Source organism: Mauremys reevesii, linkage group 3, assembly GCF_016161935.1.
Source record: "Mauremys reevesii isolate NIE-2019 linkage group 3, ASM1616193v1, whole genome shotgun sequence".
In the NCBI taxonomy this organism is placed as follows: Eukaryota; Metazoa; Chordata; order Testudines; family Geoemydidae; genus Mauremys; species Mauremys reevesii.
In genome coordinates this window covers 56,669,687-56,692,662 of record NC_052625.1, presented here as the reverse complement: position 1 = coordinate 56,692,662, position 22,976 = coordinate 56,669,687, and positions in this window count along the sequence as shown.

Genomic DNA, 22,976 nt, shown 5'->3' with positions numbered 1-22,976 from the left:
GGATTCAAAGGGCTCTGGGCTGCCCGCTGCGGCGGGGAGCCCAGAGCCATGGAAGCCGGTGCGGTCTGGCACGGTGTACTGGCTCTTGCCAGTATGCCGGACCAGACCGTACTGGCTTACTTTCACCTCTGGCTAAGAGCCAAAGGCCTTACAGACCAAACTCCCTTGAGGTCAATGAGCTAAATCCTGAATCTGTACACATCACTACCTGCTTAGCATCGTTAGATTGTGATTGCGGTTGTGCCCATGAGGTGCTTTCCAAACTTGTAAGAAGGCCCAGGCTCTGCCCCAAAGAACTTAGAGTCTGCAAGAGAGAACCAGCCAAAGGGTGGAGTCAGGGAACACAACACACACGCGCGATGGTGAGAGTGACATCTGGAGTGCACTTTGGTTCTTTCCCCAACTGCCCTGCCTCCTGACTATGAGTTGGGTCATTTCTCGGAGGCTTCATGACACATCAGGCTTGAGGAAGGGTCTGACCAATAAGAGAGAAGCAGCCTGGTGTGGAAACTTGGCATTCCCTACCTATGGGGCAGAGTGGAAGAAAAGGCAGAGACGACTGTGGGATAGTAGGATGAGCAGGATTTCAATATTGTCCTCACTGGCAGAATGGAGGGGGGGCATGGAGCGCCAGGAAAATAGACAGGGCCAGAGGCGTAGGGAGGGGCAGAGTTATGGAGAGCCTTCTACAGGGTGACAAGACAACTGGAGTTTGATGTGGCAGAGAAGGGGGAAGCCAGAAGAGGGATTCAAAGAGGTGTGATGCAGTCAATTCGAGGGGCTGGGGAGATGACCTTGGTAACTGCATTTTGCATGGATTACGGTGCAGGGGGGCAATAAAAGAAGAGATCACCTCAAGGCGGGATTGAGGATTAGAGTTTTTGATGTTTGGACAGAGAGAAAAGCTCAGATCTTAGAGACAAAGCTCTCATGGGAATCAGTGAGGCCAAATCCCTGACGTCGGTGCTCAGTTTTTCACTAGTTATTACTCACGTAAAACCCCACTGACATTAACGGGAGTTTGCCAGAGAACAAACCTAACCAAACTGGAGCAAGTACTTCCAAGTCTGGCCCAGTAGGAACACTGGTTTAAGTCGCAGTGTTTTGGATGGTAGATCTCAGCGGTATATTTTTATAAGGACCTTTTTCTGTTCAGCAACTAAAATTCTTGAGAGTTCTCGCTCGTGTTCTCATGTGTGTGAAGATCATGGGACAGAGTCTCTCCTGTGCTGAAAGCTAGTTGGGGAAGGGCTGTTAGGGAGTCGGTTATGATTCCTTGACCTCAAATTTTCCCTGCTCCAGTGCAAATTAGAGCAGCCTGTATGTTGTTGTAACTAATGACAGTTGGCAATGAGCCCAAAGGGACTGTGCACCAGCTGGGTATTACCTAGTGGAGCATCCGTCCCCAGCTAGCCGGTCTGCTCTGTCATGCCCCCTGCTCTGAGAAGAGGGGAGAGTGGGTGTAGAAGGTAGCTCTGCCAACATTATGGATGCTGAGACCCACACGAGAAGAATCTCAGCCAGCCAGCTGTGGTCCGATTCCGGATTCTTCAAGCTACTTAGGAAGCATCAAGGGGACAGAAGTAGGACAGAGAACTGGGCCCAGCTGTGGTCAGCAATATTATAAAATAGAAGCCAAAACTAAGATACAGCACATCTCTCTGTTTCTCCCCAGCTTTCCTTGGTAAGTGGTCCAAAAAGCCAAGTAAACATACAGATCCCCTGGGATCTGCTATCTTAGCAAACCCCACTGCCCAGAGGTGGGGACACCCTTTCTTTCTCTCTGTCTTTTCTATTCTAGCCTGTGCACATTGACTTCCAGCTGCATTTATCTGATCTGCGTGTTGAATGGTGATGAAGTGACATCACCATGGCAACAGTGTTGATTTCCTGGTCCCTAGCAACCTGATGCAAGCTGATGTAAAATGTGCACTTGTTTCCTGTGCTGGCTGATCTCTTTTGATGTATCTATGAGATTTGGTTTTGTGGGTTTTTTTCCCCCCCTTGGCTGTGCTATGACATCAGAAGCATGAAGTGTGGTTTTATGGCAGGTGGAGCCAGTTCTGTATAAAACAGTTTATTTTCTCTGAGATTAGTTCTGATCCCAAGTCTTATTGTGCTTAGGGGCACTAATATACCCAGAGCCCTTTTAAGTCCTGATTAATTTTTATATTTTGTTTATTGTGTTTTTCTGAGGTAAAATAGAGCAGAAGCAGAGTAAAATACTTAAGTACCTTCAGTGGGTTTGTCTCAATGCGTGTCTCGTGTTTACCATGGGAGAAGTAGAGTAGTGGACATATTAACACTATTATGGTGATCGGGTCACTTGTAAATGAGTCTCATTTTCTAAATATCAGCATTCTGATGGGCAGCTGCATTCTGAATTTGTGTGCACTATTAGTGCAGATGGGATACTTGCATGCACAGATGGCCAGTTAGGTGCCTAATTGGCCATTCACACATGTAGCCCACATTGATCATGGGAGTCTTTGTCCTCTCTGGTGGTTGGTCCAGAAGATAAAAGAAGATAAAGTCTACTACAGAATGCCAGCTAGGGGAATTTCTCCTTTAATTTAAGCAGGGGAAGCGTATTCCTGTAGTTCAGGTGGTCACAAATTCAAACTCTGATGATGGCCCAAGCATTTTGGTACCTACAGATCTAGCATCTCTAGCACTTAAGCTAAAGAAGTAACTCAGTCCAGAACAAAAGGAGGAATGTATAATTCTTCAGATTGTCCACTGCAGGAGATATGATCACACAAGCTTAGCCAGTCTATTGCAGCCAAATACACCATAGGTTTTTGCACTTGCCATGTGGCATCTCGGTATTGAAAATCTGCCCTCAAAGAAAGGAGCAAAATTAGAAATATAAGAAGTGAGCTTAATAAACATCTTATTTTAACGGCAAAACTGGGAGCAAAATTTCTGGGCTTCCAAAGACCCCCACCCATTTCACTCCCCAATGGAATGGCCAGGCACAGCTCACACAACCAAAGGACAAAAAGATAAGGACATTACAACATCAGAACATACTCTGATTGCCTGGTCACATCCTGAGACTCTAACCTTGAACCAAGTTCATACAGGCACAATTTAGGTGGCTCAATCTGTTCACAGAATAGGTACAACATTGGCAGGGCAAACTTCTTCACAGTTCTCCATCAAAGTGCCTCCACCATGGTCAAGAAAGACAATCTGGAGATGGTGGGGGAAGGGAGGCAGGGATTCAGTCTCTGGGCCCATCTCTGCTGAGACAGCCAACAAAAGAAGCGACAGTGTCATGGCTCTTGTGCTTTAGACCCCCATGGGGCCCACCAACTTGTTTAGCACAAGTCAATAAACACTCATCAGATCGTACCAACTTTCAGTCATCATCACTGGATTAGAACTGGTGATTTACTTCTTGCTTAATATTCCATTTCTCATTTCCTGAAACATCCATTTCCTCTTGAGTCTAGGACTTCACTGGTTTTGAATGTAGCATGAGCAGAAAGCTGCCCGCTAGATCGGAAAGAGACAATTATTTTAGGCACAAATCCTATTCCTCTCCCCACATGAGCAAGTGGGTCCTGAAAGGCAGTGGAGCAATGGGGGTGTCGTTGCAGGTGGGAAGGGGAGGGAGAGACAAGCTGTAGATAGTCTGCATAGGGAGAGGCTGCAAGCCCTGAATGGAACGGAATTGTGCTCCATGAACACTAGCTCAGAGGAGATGCGTTAGGCACAAAGTGAAGGGTCTTGGTGTGACCAGTAGATCTATAACTACTTGGATCAAGCAGCCAAATACCTCTGCTTAAAAGAGCCCAGGGGCAGTGGAGGGGAGGGATAACTCAGTGGTTTGAGCATTGGTCTTCTAAACCCAGGGTTGTAAGCTCAATCCTTGAGGGGGCCATTTAGGGATCTGGGGCAAAAATCTGTCTGGGGATTGGTCCTGTTTTGAGGAGGGGGTTGGACTAGATGAGGTCCCTTCTAACCCTGATATTCTCTGATTCTGAGGTGATAATAGTAGCTGAGGGGTAGTGCCCCAGCTTGTGAGTGGAAAATTCTGACCCCTGTGCAATAACAGAACAGGAAGCCCAAGCCTGTTAACTTTTGCTTTGCATAGGGAGGGTGGTTTGGGTCCTGACTGAACTATCCACACATCCCTGCCACAACATCTAAGGAGTGCTGATAGTAATAAACACCTCAAAGAAACTCACTTTCGGTTTCATCAATACGGAACGGCCTGACTGTGAGGAAGTGCATTAAAAGAGCCATGACAGATTTGCTTCTCGGGTTTCCCCTCATCATATCCACATGCAGATGAAGGAACCTATAAGGAGATTGATCTGCAAGCTTTTATCCTCCCAAAGCTGTATTGAGTGGCTGCATGAACCATTTCTCAAGGACGCTGTGTGTTATTTAGAGACGGCATTCTCCAAAACAGCCCCTGCATGTCAGTGATGGTAACAAAGGAAGTCCTCATCTATGTTTGCTATCTGGCATTCACGCAGCCATTTTTTATACCGTGTTTGCTCAAAGGGCAAGAAAGAAAATTGCTCAAATGTATTTATTTGCCAGGAAAATACACAGAAGCTTGAAAATCAACTCAGCAAACCCGTGATGCTTTTTCTCAGTCAGCTGGGATGGAAGTTTTCTAGGCACTGGCCCCGGTAGAGTTTCAGATCTTAATAGTCATTTCCTGTTAACATTTGCTTTGGAGCCAAGAATGAATCATCCTCTGACTCTACATGTTCTTAGCTGCTTTCCAGGAACCATGGTCACTCTGCAAGTTACTCATGTGATGGCTGCTCTGGGTGTATATGAAGTGGACTGGAAAAGTCTGCCTGGGTAGCTAGTTGTTGCGAATACATGACCTCAGAAAAGCTCTCCTTAGGGACATGTCTCTGAGGAGTTCTGGCAAGTTTTTGAACAGCTGTCATTGGTATGATTTGGTGGCTAGCCCTTCTCCTTCTCCTCTCTCACCACATCCTTCTCCCCTGCTGTGAAAAGCTCATTCTTGGCTCCTCCTCTTCCTTCCCCTCCCCATTTCCACCTTATAATTCTTTTCTCTTATTTTTTTGCTAGAACCTGGAGTTTTCATCCCGTTGTTTTGTATCTCTGTTGATTTTGCACAGCCCCAGAGAAATATGTTCGGAGTGGCATCTGGCTCCTGCTAATCAGCTCAGGATGCTGCAACGCTTGGCCCTAGTGGTTTGGATCAGGTATGCAGTAGTTATTAGGGTTGGTTGAAAATTGTTGACGGAAATTTTTTACTGGGCTAACAGTTCTGAGGGAGGTGTGCCTCTTTAACGTGCCTAACTCCAAGAGAGAGTTGGCAGCTGAGACTTGCAAACAGAGATAGGGGCCAAGCTCTGTGAGAAGGGTGGGGCTTAACACACACCCCTCTCTTTGCCATTCATTGTAGAGGGAGCCTCGGAGCAGTGGTGTAGTGGTAAAGAAAAAAAGAAAAAAAGAAGTGGGTAAATGAACCAGTGGTGTAGCTAAGAATGGAAATTTGGGTGGACCCTGACTTTCAGATGGATGGGCAATGACAGACTGTGTTAGCTCAGCTTCTCCCCCGACGCCACACCCTCTTCCTAGCCCTACTGCCCCCAGACACAGCAGGCAGCTCAGAAAATGGCAAGGCAGAACTGCCGGAGTGTAGTTTCTGAAGGGCGGGTGCAGGGCCGGTTTTATTAACTGCGGAGCCCAATTCGAATACCCAGCAGCAGTCTGGGTCTTCGGCGGCAGGGGGTCTGCTCTGGGTCTTCCGCGGCATTGAAGGACCCCCCACCACCCAAATACTACTGAAGACCCCGGGGCGGACCCCAGAATGCCGTTGAAGACCCTGGAGCAGACCGCTGCCAGGGGAGTAAAAAAAAAAAAATTTTTTTTAAAGGTGCCTAAGGCATGGGCCTTGGCACGGGGCCCTCTTAGTCACAGGGCCTGATTCCGGGGAATCAGGCGAATCGGCCTAAAGCCGGCCCTGGGCAGGTGCATAGCTCCGTCCTGGATTTCAGGTGCCTGAGTAACGCTCCGGGCCACTGTGGCAGCACTACACCCCTACTCAGATTTGGGTGGGCCTGGATGCTAAGGGTCCACCCATGAACCTAACCAAAACTCTACGTTCCCCAAATGAGAAGTGGGTAAACACCATCTACCTTGTTGCCTAGCACCTAACTCAGGCCTTGTGGATTGCAGTGTTGTTCCTGCGATTTTCCTAGGTGCCATAGCACCCAACATTGCACCACCTAAGTCCATTTGTGAATTCAGGCAAAGGTGACTAGTTCCAGGTTACCCACAGTCAAGTGACAGAGCCAGCAATAGAACGCAGGTTTCCTGAGTCATTGGCCAGTGTACTACCCACTAGGCCACACAGCTTCTCTATGAGGCGATGGCCCTGCCCTGAGGAGCTTGCAGACACAGGCAGCGTCTTAGCAAAATGGCAACAATATAAATCTTACTTTCTTTTACAAGATTTTGATTCCCCTCCCCCGTTCTCCCTTTGTCCCACTGCCTCAACCAATGCACTCTCTCCCCACCGGCCCAGCATGCCCTTCTCTGCCCTGCCCTCCCCTCTCTAGTCCGCTTATGTATTTTGGCATTAGTGCCTCCTGTTGTATTTTATTGCCACCACATTTGTTTTATTATCAATTCCCACCTCCTATAGTTCCCAGCGTCTCCTTCCCCGGTAAACACCCGTTCTCTCCTTTGCACATTCAGAGCTCAGCTCTGCTTCTATCAGAGGCTATGGAGAGCATCCGGACTCTCTACAGGTCTGTGCTCGCCCATGTGCTGCTGCTCTAGCAGCCTTTCTGGAGCACCTGGGGGGCTGTCCCCCAGGAAAGGAGGCTGGTAGGCTTTGACCTGGTGTTTCTGGGAAAGGGTCGAGGTCGACCAGCTGGCTTGGCTTCTCCCACTGCCTTTTTTGTTGATGCCTCTCTCTGATTTTGTCCAGGGAAGCAGGGACCTTGTGGGCTAGTATCTGGGGGAGGAGGTTGGCAGGCCCTGCCCATGTGTCCTGGGTGGTCTGAGTCAGGGGAGAGACAGAGGCCTCTAAAGTCCTATCGACCCTAGAACCTGGGGTCCAGGAGAGGTGGGGGGGCAGCAAGCTTCCCCTGACTTGCTGCAGCTGCCTCTCTGGGCCAAATTTCCAAACTACCGCCTGCATTTGTGTGCGTGGAAACTGGTTGTGCTGAGAGTTTTGGCTCCCTTTGAGTGACCACTTGGGAAGCAGTGGTGGCACGCCGGGCCCCTTGCCCAGAGCAGCAGCAGCCACGGGAGCCCCCTCGCAGAGCACCTAAGTTTTGGTCAGGGATATTTATATAGTACAAGACATGGACAGGTCATGGGCTGTGACTTTTTGTTTATTGCCCATGACCTTTCCATGACCTTTACTAAAAATACCCGTGACTAAATCGTAGCCTTAGTTATCGGGTGACAAAGCATTGTTCTAGAGGGGACTGAAACTTTGTCATGGCCCTGATTTTCAGAATTGCCTCATCTCTGCCTTCAGTGTAGAACCTGCAGTTTTGTCCCCACAAATACAGGTAAACATCTTGTGGGTGCAATCAAGTCATTAGCAGCGACAGTAATATACAGTCCATGGGCTGATTTGTAGGCACAAACCCCTCAGTTCTCAAAACCAGAGGCCACTTGTCAAAAGGGTAGGAGGGGTCTTTTCTATCTAATTATATAGCTGGCTGTATACATTATAGCCAAGCGATTCATAGTCTTTCTAGCGCTCTCAGTTTTGTTAAATGTCTGTGACAATACGTGCGTGGGGGGAGGTGTATGTGTGTGCATGGGGAACACACGTGTTTACAACAGCTAGTCTCTTGGCGGTTATTTTTGGATGAATGGTTTATTCTTTCCTGTCTAATTGCTTTGCTGTCCAATTCATTCATAGAAAACTTGGGAGCTGAATTCGTCTGCTTCCCCACTGGGAGTGACAACGGCAGTGCCTGGAGAAGCCAGAAATACATTTCCTGGGCAGGTCTGATGTTTTCAGGGAGGAGATTTGTTGTTGCGGTTTTTTTAAAGGACTTGTTTAAAAAAAATCTATCTGCTTGGTTGGTTTGTTTGGCTGGTTGATTTCCTGGAAATCTTACACAACTGGATTCGAGGCCTTTGGGGATTTGTTTTTTCTCCCAACACAATGTTTGTCTGGAAAATAAGCAGCATTTGTGAACCAAAGTTAACGGTCCAGACAAAGAAAGAACCAGGCATCTCCTTAATAGATCGTCGGCTCCTTTGTGCACATTTCAGACTATTAGCATTCACCATCTGGTGGACTGTATTGTCCATGTTTGTTGCAATACCCCATTGCGCTTGTTTCTTCCTGGCTTCTTTTTGCAGCACAACATGCTAAGGCAACAAAACTTGAGTCGTCCACTCACTGAGCTGTGCAGTGCCACCATAGCCGAGTGGTTGGAGCAGGGTATTGGGAATCGGAACTCTTGGCTCGTATTCCTAGTTCTGTCGCTAGCTCTGGCTTTGGGCAAGTCACTTGACTTCTGTGTCTCACATAAAATATGGAGATGACGATACCTATCTCAGAAGGATGTTGTTGTTGTTTGTTTGTATTACCGTAGCAGGTAGGAGCCCCAGTTATAGACCAGAACCCCATGATCTAGGTGCTGTACAAACACCAAACAAAAAGAGGGTCCCTGCGGCAAAGAGCTTGTCTAAAAAAGTGTTGTGAGGACAAAATCACTAACTGAAAGTGCTTTGAGATCCTTGGGTGGAAGGTGCAAGAGATGAGCAAAGTATCATTCTAATCAGGCTGCAAATACTATGGGAAAAGCCTTTCCTGCGCAGTCCTGGGCAGAACTAATGAAATACAGAGACTTACAAAAACAAATAATAACAAGGATCGAAAAATTCAGCATCTCCAGCATTGCGCAAAAGTTCAGATCCATTCAGTTCCATCTCCAAACTCGTTCTCCTAGCTCTTTCCTCTGACTCTAAGGCAGTGGTGCCCAATCTTTACCTGTCCTGCCTCCACCCCTTACCAGTAATGCATTCTGTCCATGCCTCAGGCCCCATTACTGCACCGTTGGCTTAGCAGAGGAGCTCAGGCTGAAGGCAGAGGTGGAGGCAGAACTGGAGATGAGGGAGGAGATGGGGCTAGAGGCAGAGCTGGCCTGGAGCTGGGAAAGGAATGAGAACAGAGTTCAGTTGGGACCAGAGTAGTGGGTGGAGTGGACCTGTAGCTGGGGCCGGAGCAGGACTAAGGGAGGGAAGCTGGAATAATTTTTTATAGTGGGGGTGCTGAGAGTCCTCATGATTCTATGTGTTAAGACTAAAATTTTGGCAACTTTGTCAGCATATTGTGATGGCAAATTTTGTGTGGTAGTCACTTCTCCACTAGGAGATAGGCTGAGACTCAACAAATTCATTCCAGTTACTGCAGACTAAGGCTGGGTTGAAGCCAGCCACCATTTAGGTCAGCACTTCCCAAACTATGGATCACCAAGTGGGGTAGCACCATCAGCAAAATGGCGTCTTCCACACGCATGTATAGTGTGTGTGTGTGTGTGTGTGTTTGTGGGTGGGTGTGGTCACGCTGTGCGGAGGATGACATTTTGCTCTACAAAATGGCGACCTCCATGCTGCCTGTGGGGTGCAAGAATTAATAAAGTGTCAAAATTGGGGTCATGTAGCCAAAACGTTTGGGAACTACTGATTTAGGTGAAAAGCTCCGTATCCTATTACAGATTCCCTACCCAGTCATTTGTCAAGCTTTTCCCTTTCCCCAAAGTGCAATATACATTCTCCAGAAGCTATTGGGCCAGATCCTCAGCTGATGTAAATCAGCATAGCAGAGGAACCATCTCATTGTTCCAAATTGTTGATAGATTCCCCTCTGTGATCTAGCCTGTGAAAATATTCTCCCCCTCAGAGATGCTCTCTTATAGAGTTGTCACAGATTAATCCATTGTTTATTTGTGATTTTTTTTTCAAATATACAAACCAAAGGATGTTTTTAAAGTTGAATTTCACATTGATTGTCTTGATTTCATTGCTTGATTTAACACTGATTGGGCAATTAAAGAAATGAAAGGATAATCACTTGTTCACTGAGGAAGTAGGCCAGCAGCTAGTTACTCATTCCCCTGTGCTTCTTCCTCTTGAATGGGAGGAAGAATTGTCTAGTGGTTAGAGGGGGTTGGGGTGACAGGAGACCTGGGTTCTATCCCCATCTTGAAGCTACTTCTGTATTCATGCCTTCTTATCTCCAGGGGAGTTGATTGTACACATACCCAGAAGTGTGTGCAGCATAGAAGAGCAGGCAAGGTCATTTAGGTAATGGTGGGGGGAGGTTTGCTACTTTCAAAGACAGGAACAAAAAAATGAGCTGCAGTTGATCTGAAGTAGTCAGAGTTTTACTCACAAATTGTCCTTTGGACTATTTCCCACTGCCCACATCATAACACCCCCCCAAGCACAGGGCTCAGACTTCAGAGCAGGAACTCCCTTCCTCTCTGCTTGGAAAGAGCCTGGAACAAACTGGGCACCACCGTAATCTTAACAACTGGTTCCGCATCCACTGTTGCATCAAATTCAAGCTTGTTATCACCACAGTCAAAGCTAATTCCACCCTTGACACAACTTGCTGTAGATTCTGATCTCACATCTTAGGTAGACTAAACCGTGTATTTCAATACATGACTGATCACTCTGATATACAGTCGAACCCATTTATCTCGACCTCGGTTAACTTGCCAATCCTATTAAGTTGACGTTTTAGAAGTGGAACCGCCAAACTCCCTCTTTGTCTTATGGGTTTCTCATCCGTTATGTCGATTCTTTAATCTCGCCGAACCCTAATATCTCGAGCCCGGCTCCCCGCGTCCCCGACCCACCGTGTCCCCAGCCGCCCGCTCCCCGGCTCTCCAGCCGCGCGGTTCCCCAGCCGCCCGCTCCCCGCGTCCCCAGCCGCCCGGCTCCCCGCGTCCCCGACCCACCGTGTCCCCAGCCGCCCGCTCCCCGGCTCCCCAGCCACGCGGTTCCCTGCCCGTCCCCAGCCGCCCGGCTCCCCACGTCCCCGACCCACCGTGTCCCCCGCCACCCGCTCCCCGGCTCCCCAGCTGCGCAGTTCCCCACCCGCCCGCTCCCCGCGTCCCCAGCCGCCCGGCTCCCCGCGTTCCCGACCCACCGTGTCCCCAGCCGCCCGCTCCCCGCATCCCCAGCTGCCCGGCTCCCCGGGTCCCCGGCCGCCCGCTCCCCGGCTCCCCAGCCCCGCGGGTCCCCGCGTACCTGCCCGCCTGGCCCCGCTTACCCGGTCCCCGCTTCGCCTGCCGCCCGCCCGCCCGGCCCCGCATACCCGGTCCCCGCTTCACCGCCCGGCCCGCTTCCCGGTCCCGCCCGCCCGCCCGGCCCCGCATACCCGGTCCTGCATACCCGGTCCCGCTTCCCGGTCCCCGCCCGCCCGCCCGCTTCCCGGTCCCGCCCGCCCGCCCGGCCCGCATACCCGGTCCTCGCCTGCCGCCCGCCCAGCCCCGCTTACCCGCTCCCCGCTTCGCCTGCCGCCCGGCCCGCTTACCGGGTCCCGCTTCTTTGGCTGCCCGGCTCCGGGTCCCCGTCCACGGCCGCCCGGCCCCGCTTCCCCGTCCCGCTTCGCCGGATGCAGCCACGTGCAGGCGGCATGGTAAGGGGGTGGGGAGGGGGTGTTGGAGAGAGGGCAGGGGAGTTCAGGGGTGGGGTTATCTCGATCATCGGTTATCTCGCCGCTTTTTGGCAAACCCCTAGGCCGACGACATAACAGGGTTCAACTGTACTAGCTATTTATAGTATATGCAATCTAGGCTTCATTTGTCTCTCACCCCCCTGCTTCATCGCTGCTATCTCTTTGTTAACTCTTTGTAGTGAGCTCTCTCCTGATTAGCGTTCAGGGCAAACTGTGCTGCTCAGTAGTACATCTTGACCATCTTCAGCCCAGAAGAGGAGGATTAATTATCTTCTCCAGTGCTAACGGAAACATCAAAACCTTGTACAGCACGTTCTATCATAATAGATCGATCTCATAAGAGAGCTAAGGAGGTCATGATTTCTCTCCTAAGGCTCTTTGGAGACCACGGGATTGCTAATGATGCACAACAGCCTATGCTTGTCCTCAACCTGGTGTAGCCATGAAAAACAAGAAACTGCTTCCTTCCGGAGAGGGTGAAGCTGAGAAGGGACCTCTTGGGCACCTCACAGTGCAAGAGAACCACCTTAAAATTGCTCACGTCAGAATAAACAGTCACATCCTGTATTCCTGTAGATCACATCCTGTGTATTTTTGTTTACCAAAGGTGACCCTACTGCTCCAAAACAAATGGGCAAATTCAAATATTTCTACCCTTAGGGTCTTTTTAAGAATAATAAACAATGTTCTACATTTTCAGAAGTAACTAGTGATTTTGGGTGCCTCAATTTTCCTGACTTGAGACGCTCTGAAAAGGCCTGATTTACAGTGGGAAAGACCTCAGCACTGATGGAAACCAGACTTCATTAAAGACATCCTAAAATTGAAGCATTTAAAATTATTAGTCACTTCTGAAAATGTAGGGCAATATATTTGGTGGATTTGTACAGCACTGAACTGTTTTTCCTGTGTGGTCCTCTTTTGTTACCTCTACACTGATAAAATACTACTACAAGTAATAAATATTTATTTATTTAGGGGAGTCGGGCTTGGTCCTCTAGGACACCTACAAAGTTTGGATCTGATTCCAGCTTCTGAACCTCCTCCAAAGCTCAGGGAGGTGTATGGCTGAGGGTTTCAATGCAGGTCCCTATCTAACAAGTTTAGGTCTTTTCCATTTCTAACACTTCTAGGATGTCGAGAAAGCTGTGGTTCTTTGTGACACCAACAAATGCCCCTCTGCATTGTCTTTCTCAACCTTAGACAGGCGTCCTAACTCACCTGATCCCTTATCTGTAGCTGATGGGGTTAAACGGGGCGGTGTGCGTGCCCCTTCATTATTTACTTTGTTCTTAGCTGGAGTGCTAGAAGTCGCTGTATGTTCTACCACTACAGGTGTCACTCTAACAATGCAATTCTATGGCAGACTTCTAGCTTCAAGGCCAAAAGCAAATCCTAGCAAAGTGTGAAGTAAAGGATCTACTGTATGCTGACAACTCAGTGTTTGTCACCCTTTCCGAGAATGACCTCTAATATTTGCTGAATTCTTTTGCCCATGCTGTATCCCCCTTTGGCCTCCGTATTAATGTAAAGAAAACAGAAATCCTGTACCAACCATCTCCTGGCAGAAATCCATCACCACCAGAAATACAATTGAATAGCTGCCAATTAAACAATGCCAAGTCCTTCTGCTACCTAGGTAGCACAATTACTGACAACACCGGCATTGACAAAGAACATTCTGCACGCTTACAGGCCACTGCCTCAGCTTTCGGTCATCTACAAAAAGAACTATAGACAAGATGGGAGGTCAAAGTGTCCACAAAATGTCGTGTTTACAGAGCTGTTGTGCTCTCTGGTCTTCTATAGTCATTAGAGACCTGCCCCCTTTATTGTTGCCATATCCAAAAACTTAACTGCCTGCAACAATGCCACCTCAGGAGGTCATCTAGTCCCCCTGCTCAAAGCAAGACCAATCCTCAGACAGGTTTTTGTCCCAGATCCTTAAACAGCCCCCTCAAGATTGTACGCACAACCCTGGGTTTAGCAGGCCAATGCTCAAACCACTGAGCTATCTCTGCCCCCCAAGGTATAATGGGAATCAAATGGTCTGACAATAATCACCAACATGAAGTACTATGACTGGCAGCCATGGTAAGTGTGGAAGCCATGCTAGCGTGGAAGCAAATGACCTGGATCGGCCATGTCATACAGATGAGTAACAATTGACTACCTAAGAGAGTTCGGAACAATGAATCTGAAAAATGCAGTAGGAAGGTTGGCCGTCCCAAACTCCACTACCAGGATTGCATCAAGCAGCACATGCAGCCATGCCAGGCTGGACTTAATGATGTGGGAGGATACAGTCCAGGACAGCCAAGCTTGGCACTCTGCTACAAAGAAAGCAGAACGAGCAACAGAATATCGTCGCGCCCTCTTGGCCGACAGTAGGATAGAACATAGACGCCAGCTTGTCCTGGCACATCTCCTGAATCCTACATGTAGAAACTGATTTCCAGTAGTAGCCATACTCTAATACAAGCGGCAGTCATTATATATATGTGAGGCTTTCAAAGCATCTTGCTGCGTAAATATTTTACCACCATTTTACAGCTGGGAAGGCACCAATGGCATGAATGTGACACTACTGGGTAGAGCTAGGAAAGGTGGCCATGTGGTGAAGGTCCTACACTGCAACTCAGGTTATCTGGATTCTAGCCTTGCCTTTGTCACAGGCTTCCTGTGTGGCCTTGGGCAAGTCTCTTAATCTCACTGTCTCAGTTCCCCATCTGTAAAATGGGAGTTACTTTCTGTGGTGTCTATTTAGATTGAAAGCTCTTTAGTGTAGGGCCAGTCTCTCCTGTGGTTTTATACAGCACATAGCACAGCGGAGCACCAATCTCCGTTTAAGAGTCTATGGGTAACGTAATGCAAATATTAATAATGCGTCGTCCCCTCCTAACAGGGCAGCTCTGAGTTGGGGATGAGGAAAGGACAGATTTATCAGCTGAAGTCAGTGGAGATGCAACCAGGGTATAACTGGTCTGAGCTGCTTTCTTGACAGCTGTCAGTGAGATGCTTATACTTTGGGGGAAGTTGAGGGATGAAGATGAAAGGAGTTGGGGAAATAAAAGATGAAAACAAGAGTCAGAGCAAGTGGCAGTTATTTACCTCCCAAGCTGCTCATTCCGTACATGTTTGAAAGCTATCTTCAGATAACATATAGGTCTATATTTGTCCATGAGAGAGAGCGAGTCAGGATATTTTTGTACTGAGGTCATTCTGACTCACTCTCTTCAAATGGTAGCTCTTTTCTTCAAGAAAATCAATGCTCTCCCTCCTTCCCTCTCTCACACCAGCACCGTACTCATAGCAGAAGCATTGGATTCCTCTCTCTAATTACATTCTGCTTGTTTCAAGCTCTAAACCTCACTGCCCCATTTCTCACTGGGGAAAAGTTCCTTCAGGCAATTCAGGTGGCACTAATCTCCTCTTCACTACCTGTTATATAAACCCATGATCTGGCTGGTCTCCCTTGCTTTCAAGGCAGGTAGGCAATGTAATAAGAAAAGGGGAAGTGAAAGACCTCTCCCTAAGACAAGTTCCCAAGAGGCTTTGGCCTAGTTTAAGGGAGAAGCTGCTGTGACATGAGGAGTCAAAAGGATTTTGTAAAATACCCAGGGTGCCACTCACTCCCAGCTGAGTGAGAGTTGTGGTTTGAGCTCATTTCCTATTCTGAGGTAATTTTGAAAGGTGTTTTTAATGAGGGGCAAAGAGTTAGTTGGTTACCTTACCTGAAAGTCCTACTCAACATAACCTGAAAAGTCAGTGAGATGCCTTGTTTGCTTCACGTTACCATGAAGAAGATGGCAGTGCAGAGAGGATTGGCCTAAAACAGAGGCATCATTATAAGGGGGGATGGACAGATTCTGTGTTTAATTATGGTCTGTGAAATTGCAGGGCTATAAACTCCCACTATGTATAGGGATAGGGGAGTTTACCCCTCTATGTCATTGTTTCAGGCTGTCTGCAGACTCAGGCAGATATCACTGTATCGGTTACACTTGGTTCGCATTTGGAAGGTCACCTTTGTAGCCATGAGGGCTAGAAACTTACTTGTTATTTTAAATGAAAGCTTAGATTCAGATGAATCTGAATAGGTCATGTGATCCACATAAATATAGTGTGTGGACCACATCCAGCCCTTGGCTTGTATGTTTGTCTCTCCGGTTTAAAGCTAAGCATGGAGAAATTCGGGCTTGTCATTAGTCCTTGATGGTGTCAGAACTCAGCACTAGAACAAGTTACAACTGAGCATAGACCCACAATACATATGACCAGACTGGCCAGATAGACTAGAGAGTTGACCCTAAAACACATGCCAGTTTTACCTAAGATATAGATAAAGGCACCTACCTCATCTTCTGCCACATTCCTTTATACTTCTCTGTACTAACGTCAGAAAATACCTTAAGTACTTCAGATACTTCCTTTGTTATCTTAGGCAAATGGTAAATTATGAAGGGCCCTCATTGCAGATAGATGGGTAAATACTCATAGGTATGTATATATTGGTGGGGAGGGGGAAGAGATTGATAGACAGATAAATACCAGGAGCTAGACAGACAGAGCATTTGGATCCAGTCAGGATTTTCCCAAAGTCTGGGGGAGTTGGGCTTGGTCCTCTGGGACACCTGCAAAGTTTGGATCTGATTCCAGCTTCTGAACTTCCCCCAAAGCTCAGGGAGGTGTATGGCTGAGGGTTTCAATGCAGGTCCCTATCTAACAAGTTTAGGTCTTTTCCATTTCTAACATCTTCTAGGATGTCGAGAAAGCTGTGGTTCTTTGTGACACCAAGAAGCGGTGATGAACCTCTTTGTTTCCTCCTTTCTTGCCTTCCTGTCCCCAGTAGCCTGACAGATTTCATCCAGCATTTTGAAACCCCCTTCCCTCAAGGAGAATCATATGGTAATGCTGACGTTTCCCATCTTCAATGCACTGAGCATACAAAAATGCAAAGCTGCAGTTCTGCAAATGAAAACAGCTGCATCCTCCCTCCCTTTCATCTTAAATTCAGGTTGTGACCCTTTGCAATGAAGATTACATTAACATAAGAGAAAAGGTCAGGGATGAAAATTAAATCTCATCCTAGCCCAGCTTGCAATCCAGCAAGTGGCACAACCAACAAATCCGAGCCATCAGTTTCCCACACTGAGCAGGATACGTCTGAAAGAGTGAGAAAGGCTCTGAGAACAAGGCCATGATCTTCTCTGGTGTAAAAGAGAAACCGGGCTGTTAGCAAAGACTACTGATCAGCTGAATTTCAAAGGTTTGGGGATTTGGTTCAGATAAGCATCCAGAGCTTCACACTGCAATGCACTTGGAATCTCATTTCAGCAGGCTTTCATGATATTTTAGCAATGCTGCTCCCAGGCCTGGCTAGGACTCAGAAAGGCACAACATGAATAATGTTAAAAAAGGTTATTTGAACATTGCTGAACCTCAGAAAAGGTCCTGCTTGACTTTAGGGTAAAGGTTGAGTCCAGTCTTACTTTATCCCAATCAGGTCATTTTACTTTTCCTCCTACCTTTCTCTGGAGCAAAGAGATAAGGTCACTCTCATGCCTCAAAGCCTTTGTGATGCCCAGGCGTAGAACTGCCAGCTAAATTGTACCAGAAAGATGTTTCAAGACCTTTTTCTTTCAATACAAAGCAATAGTCAAAAATATACATAACCAGAGGGTTGTATCTTGCACGTGCTCTGGTAAAACACATCTTTGCATTCTGGGGTCTGAAGAGAACTGGGCTTGGATTGTAATTCCCCAAACCCACACCTGGTCATAAGGTTTTGTTTCGGGATTGTATCTAAAATGAGAACATGGTTCCAGTTTATATGAAGCCTATGTCAGAAATCTCATGAGATGGTTTGGTCTTCGTCACTGGGTGGACTAGACCCAGAGGCCCCCTGCTGGAGGCCTCAGGATTCTGCCACACCCATCCCAGGAAAGGAGCAGTGGAGTCAAATCTTCCAAGCAGTCTAGAGAGGCTGCAAAGGGCTAGCCAATCAGAGAGGCTGCAGGGAGCAGCGAATCAGGGCCCAGGAGGGCCGTATAAAAAAGAGCTGCAGCGCCAAAGATAGGCAGTTCCTTGCTGGAGCCAGAGGAGTGTATATAGCGCTCCTGGCTGGCCAAAGGGAACTGTAGCACCCTGGACAGCTCATTGCTGGCAGGGACTAGGGGAGCGAGGAAGAACTCCTGACTGGCTGTTGGACCTGAACATATGAGAGTTCTGAGGTAAGGGTGAAGCATTGGTGAAGGCTGGAAGTGGCCCAGGGAACTGCAAGCAGTTTTGTTAAAGGGACATGGTGTTGTGTGGCTGCTATTCTTAGGGTTCCTGGGCTGGGACCTGGCATAGTGGGTGGGTCTGGGTCTCCCATATAGGCCACTGGGGAAGTGGCCTACAATTGGAAGGGGATCTGAACCATTAAGAAGCCCACCTGGAAAGGTGGGGCCAGAACAGACCAGAGATGATGAAACCATTGCCTCCAGGAAGGAAGTCCTGGGGGGTACAGCCTGATACTAGGGCTGGGCCTGTTTAAAGATTGCGGACACACCTGACCGGAAGGGAGTGCTCATAAGAGGTGATTGACATGCTATTACATGTCAGTCTCATAAATGTCTACCATGTGGTGCTGAAAGTGGATAAGATTTTGGCATGGTTGAATTTGAACCCTAGCCCTGACTTAGCTTCATCTGGAATCTGAGCATTGCCCCCTCAGTCCATTTCTAGGATTACTCACATACACCTTCCTTACCCTGGTAAGTGAGAGCCTGGCCTTGACCTTCTTGTTTGGCCACAGTGGCTAGGCCTTCACTGCCACAAAAGGGGTATGTTACATGTTAGGTATCCTGCTGTTAACCGCTATCTTGCTGTAAAATCCTAGGTGACAGGGGCATCCCCAGAAATGGTTCATATGGAACACACAGCTGAACCATTCTCTCTTGACTAGCATGGCACTGCTCAGGTTTGAGCTGGCTACACCTCCATTGTGACATAGGGGCTGCTAGGCCAAATGTCAGTGAGTAGCACTGTGACCTGCTGCATGGGGTTGCAGCATCACTCAGGCTTGACCTAGCAGCTCTTCCATTGTGACTGAGGTGCTACAGGGCCAAATTTCAGTAATCCAGGTCACAAATTACCCCTTTGCCTTCCCTGACACATTGGCTGCCTTGCTTCTGTCAAAGCATGCACCGTGCATAACATGCACAGAGCTGTGGTGCTATTGCTAGGGGAGACAAGGTTCTGTAGTTTTTCCTGCAGTGTAGCTAGCTGAGGTGGGGAGGAGGGGGTATAGTGGTGGTCTCACCTAGCTACACTCTGGTAAAAACTTCCTGCACCTTGTCTCCACTAGGACTTTTTACAGTAAAAAAAAATCCACTCTTTTTTTTTTTTTACAGTGAAGAGACAACCCATGTTTCCATTCCAAGCCATCATCACAGTCCTTCTGGAAGCTGAGAGATTTTAGAATAAAAGGGGTGAAGCAGGTGGTGTTTTCCCCAGCAATGGATTTAGGCATATAAAATCTCTTGACCTCACAAAGGGCAGGGTGGTGGTGGTAGTGTAAGGGCTTGTCCACACTTAAAACGCTACAATGGCACAGCTACATTGTAATGCTTCAGTGTAGAAACTACCTACATCAATGGGAGGGATTCTTCCATCACTGTAGTTAATCCACCTCCCTGAGAGGCGGTAGCTAGGTCGACAGAAGAATTCTTCTGTCTACACAGGGGCTTTGGTCAGTTTAACTATGCTGGCCAGGGGTGTGGATCCCTGACCCACACAGTTAAATTGATCTAATTTTCTAGTGTAGACCAATGACCTCTGCAGTTGTTTCATCCCAATCTCACCCTTAGAAGTAATGGCAAAATCAGGCTTTGCCCAAGACACTCCCTGAAACATATGGGGTCCTGATTGGGGTCAGTAAGGACTCAGAGGGGAAACACCTCTTAATGAATCACTATCACCACTGCCAGAAGCATCCTGTATTTTTGTAGAGATCAGAGAAGCTCAGGGCCCCTAATATGACACCTGCACTCAGACAAGGATCTCGCACACAATGGAGTTCAGCAAAGGTCACTGGGGACCTGACACTTCCCCCCCACCCCCAATCCCATTTCTTGTGCTGTGAAGCTCAGATACGTTATCTGGGTCTGTTCTTTGTCTCTATCTTCAGTCACATCAATCACGGAGCAAATACACCAGACAAATCAGATGTTATCTAATGCTTGCAAAAACAATATCCTGCATAGATCAGGGATTCTGCTGGTGTCTAATATACATTGTCTGCCTCACAATAATTGAGGGATGAAATTTAGTTTGTATAAATAAAATAAATTGGGTGATGGTGTGGAGGTTGTAACAGAACGCTAAACAGTGTTATCCTGTTCCACCACTAGGTGGTGTCATGTCACATACCTTACCTGAGCTGATACTCCTTAAACCAGGGGCAGCTCTAGCGATTTCGCTGCCCCAAGCAGGGCGGCACGCCGCGGGGGGCGCTCTGCTGGTCGCCGGTCCCGCGGCTCTGGTGGACCTCCTGCAGGCACGCCTGCGGATGCTCCACCGAAGCTGCGGGACCAGCGGACCCTCTGCAGGCACGCCTGTGGGAGGTCCGCCGGAGCCGCCTGCTGCCCTCCCGGCAACCGGCAGAGCGCCCCCCGTGGCATGCCGCCCCAAGCACATGCTTGGCGTGCTGGGGCCTGGAGCCGGCCCTGGCCAGGAGTGCATTAAAGATCTCTTGGGCCTGGTCTACACTCGTCTGTTATTTTGGAATTAGCCGAGTTAATTTGGGTGGGGGGGAAAGATTCCATCCACATGACCAAACCGTTTTTTTTATTTAAAGGGCTCTTCAATCCGATTTCTGTACTCCCCTCAGTAAGTGAAGTAGTGCTTAAATCGAGATTGTAATCCCGGGTTAAAGGTATTGTGGACGCAATTCAATATTATTGGCCTCTGGGAGCTATCCCAGAATGCTCCCTTGTGACCTCTCTGGACAACACTCTCAACTCCGATGCACTAGCCATGTGGGCAGGAAAAGCCCCGGGAACTTTTGAATTTCATTTCCTATTTGGTCACCACCAGCACAGGTGACCATCAGCACATTCCACCATCACAGGCGACCATGCACAGTCCACCATCACAAGAGATCACGCAGTCCTGGATTTGCAGTTGTGCTCCAGCATGGTCTGAACCGGAGGTACTGGATCTCATCACATGCTGGGGAGACGAGTCTATTATGGCAGAACTACATTCCAAAAAAAGGAACGCAAATACGTACACTAAAGTCACCAAGGCCATGATGGAAAGAGGCTACTCCAGGAACACAGGGCAGTGTCGTACAAAAATCAAAGAGCTCAGGCAAGCGTACCAAAAAGCCAGGGAGGCGAATGGGCTCTCTGGGTCACAGCCCCAAATATTCCACTTCTACCATGAGCTGCATGCAATTATGGGGGGTGACGCCATCACTACCCCACCACTGTCCGTGGACACCTGCAAGCGGGGAGTTGCACGGAGCGAGGAGGAAGAGTCATTGGAGGATGAGGAGGAGGACAGTGCACAGGCAGCAAGTGGGGAATCTGTTTTTCCCCCCTAGCCCGGAACTATTCTTAACACTGGAGCCAATAGCCTCCCCCAGGGCGGGCTCCCGGACCACGACCCTGGAGAAGGTACTTCTGGTGAGTGAGAGCCTGATCAGAGCCATGCGGTGGGCGGCGGGGGGAAACCCAGCCGCGCTGGGCTGTTCGCGTTTAGCTGAATTCTGTTGCCCAGCCGTGTGTGATGGCTTACTCACACCAAGGTGTCCCCTTTGTTCTCTGAAATGTAACTTTTAAAATACTACCCTCCCTTTTTCTCCTCCCGCAGGCGCAAATGTTTCAATGTGGCCACTATCTACTCTGTCTCAGAGGCTAGTCCAGATTAGAAGGCGGAAAAAAGGAACTTGGGACGGCATGTTCGCCGAGCTCATGCAGTCCTTCCACACTGTTGGGGCACAGCTGAATGCATGGAGGCAAACAATTGTGGAGTCCCGAAAAGCATTACAGGAACATGAAGAGAGGAAGGACGTGCACGATGAAAGCAGGCAGGATGCTATGGTCAAGCTCATGGGGGAGCAAACTGACATGCTCTGCTGTATGGTGGATCTAATGCGGGAAAGGCAGCAAGACCACAGACTACCGCTGCAGCCCCTGTATAATCAAACTCCCTCCTCCCCAAGTTCCATAGCCGCCTCACCCAGATGCCCAAGAACGTGAGCGGGGAGACTACGGGGACCCACACACTCAACCCCAGAGGATCGCCCAAGCAGCAGAAAGCTGCATATGCGAACTTTTGATTTGGTTTCTGGACTTGTCCTTCCCTCCTCCTCCACCCACCTAACCCACTACCCACCCCTCTCCGGTCTTCCTTCGGATTTCTCTCAATGCATTGTGCAACAAATAATAAAGAACAGTTTTTAAACAATTTTGACTTTATTTCCTTTATATATATATATATATATGTGGGGCAGGTAACTTCAAGAGAAACAAACACAATTGTCACACCATACCCTGGCCAGTCATGAAACTAGCTTTCAAAGCTTCTCTGATGCACAGCATGCCCTGCTGCGCTCTTCTAATCACCCTGTTGTCTGGCTGTGTGAAATTGGCCACCAGGCAAATTGCCTCAACCTTCCATTCCACCATAAATGTCTCCCCCTTACTCTCACAGATATGTGGAGCACACAACAAGCAGTAATTACAATTGAATATTGGTTGTGCTGAGATCTAACCAACTCAATAAACTGTGCCAGCGCGCTTTCAAACGTCCAAAAGCCCATTCTATCACCATTCTGCACTTGCTCAGCCTACAGCTGAACTGCTCCTTACTACTGTCCAAAGTGTCTGTGTATGGGTTCATGAGCCATGGCATTAAGGGGTAGGCTGGGTCCTGAGGATAACCATAGGCATTTCAACATCCCCAACAGTAATTTTCTGGTCTGGGAAGTAAGTCCCTTCCTGCAGCTGTTCAAACAGACCAGAGTTCCTGAAGATGCGAGTGTCATGCACCTTTCCCAGCCATCCCACATTGATGTTGGTGAAACGTCCCTTGTGATCCACCAGTGCTTACAGCACCATGGAAAAGTACCCCTGGCGGTTTATGTACTGGCCACCCTGGTGTGCCAGGGCCAAGATGGGGATATGCGTTCCGTCTATCGCCCCGCCGCAGATAGGGAACCCCAGCGCATTAAAGCCATCCACAATGGTCTGTACATTTCCCAAAGTCACTACCCTTGATAGCAGCTGGTCAATGATTGCATTGGCTACTTGCA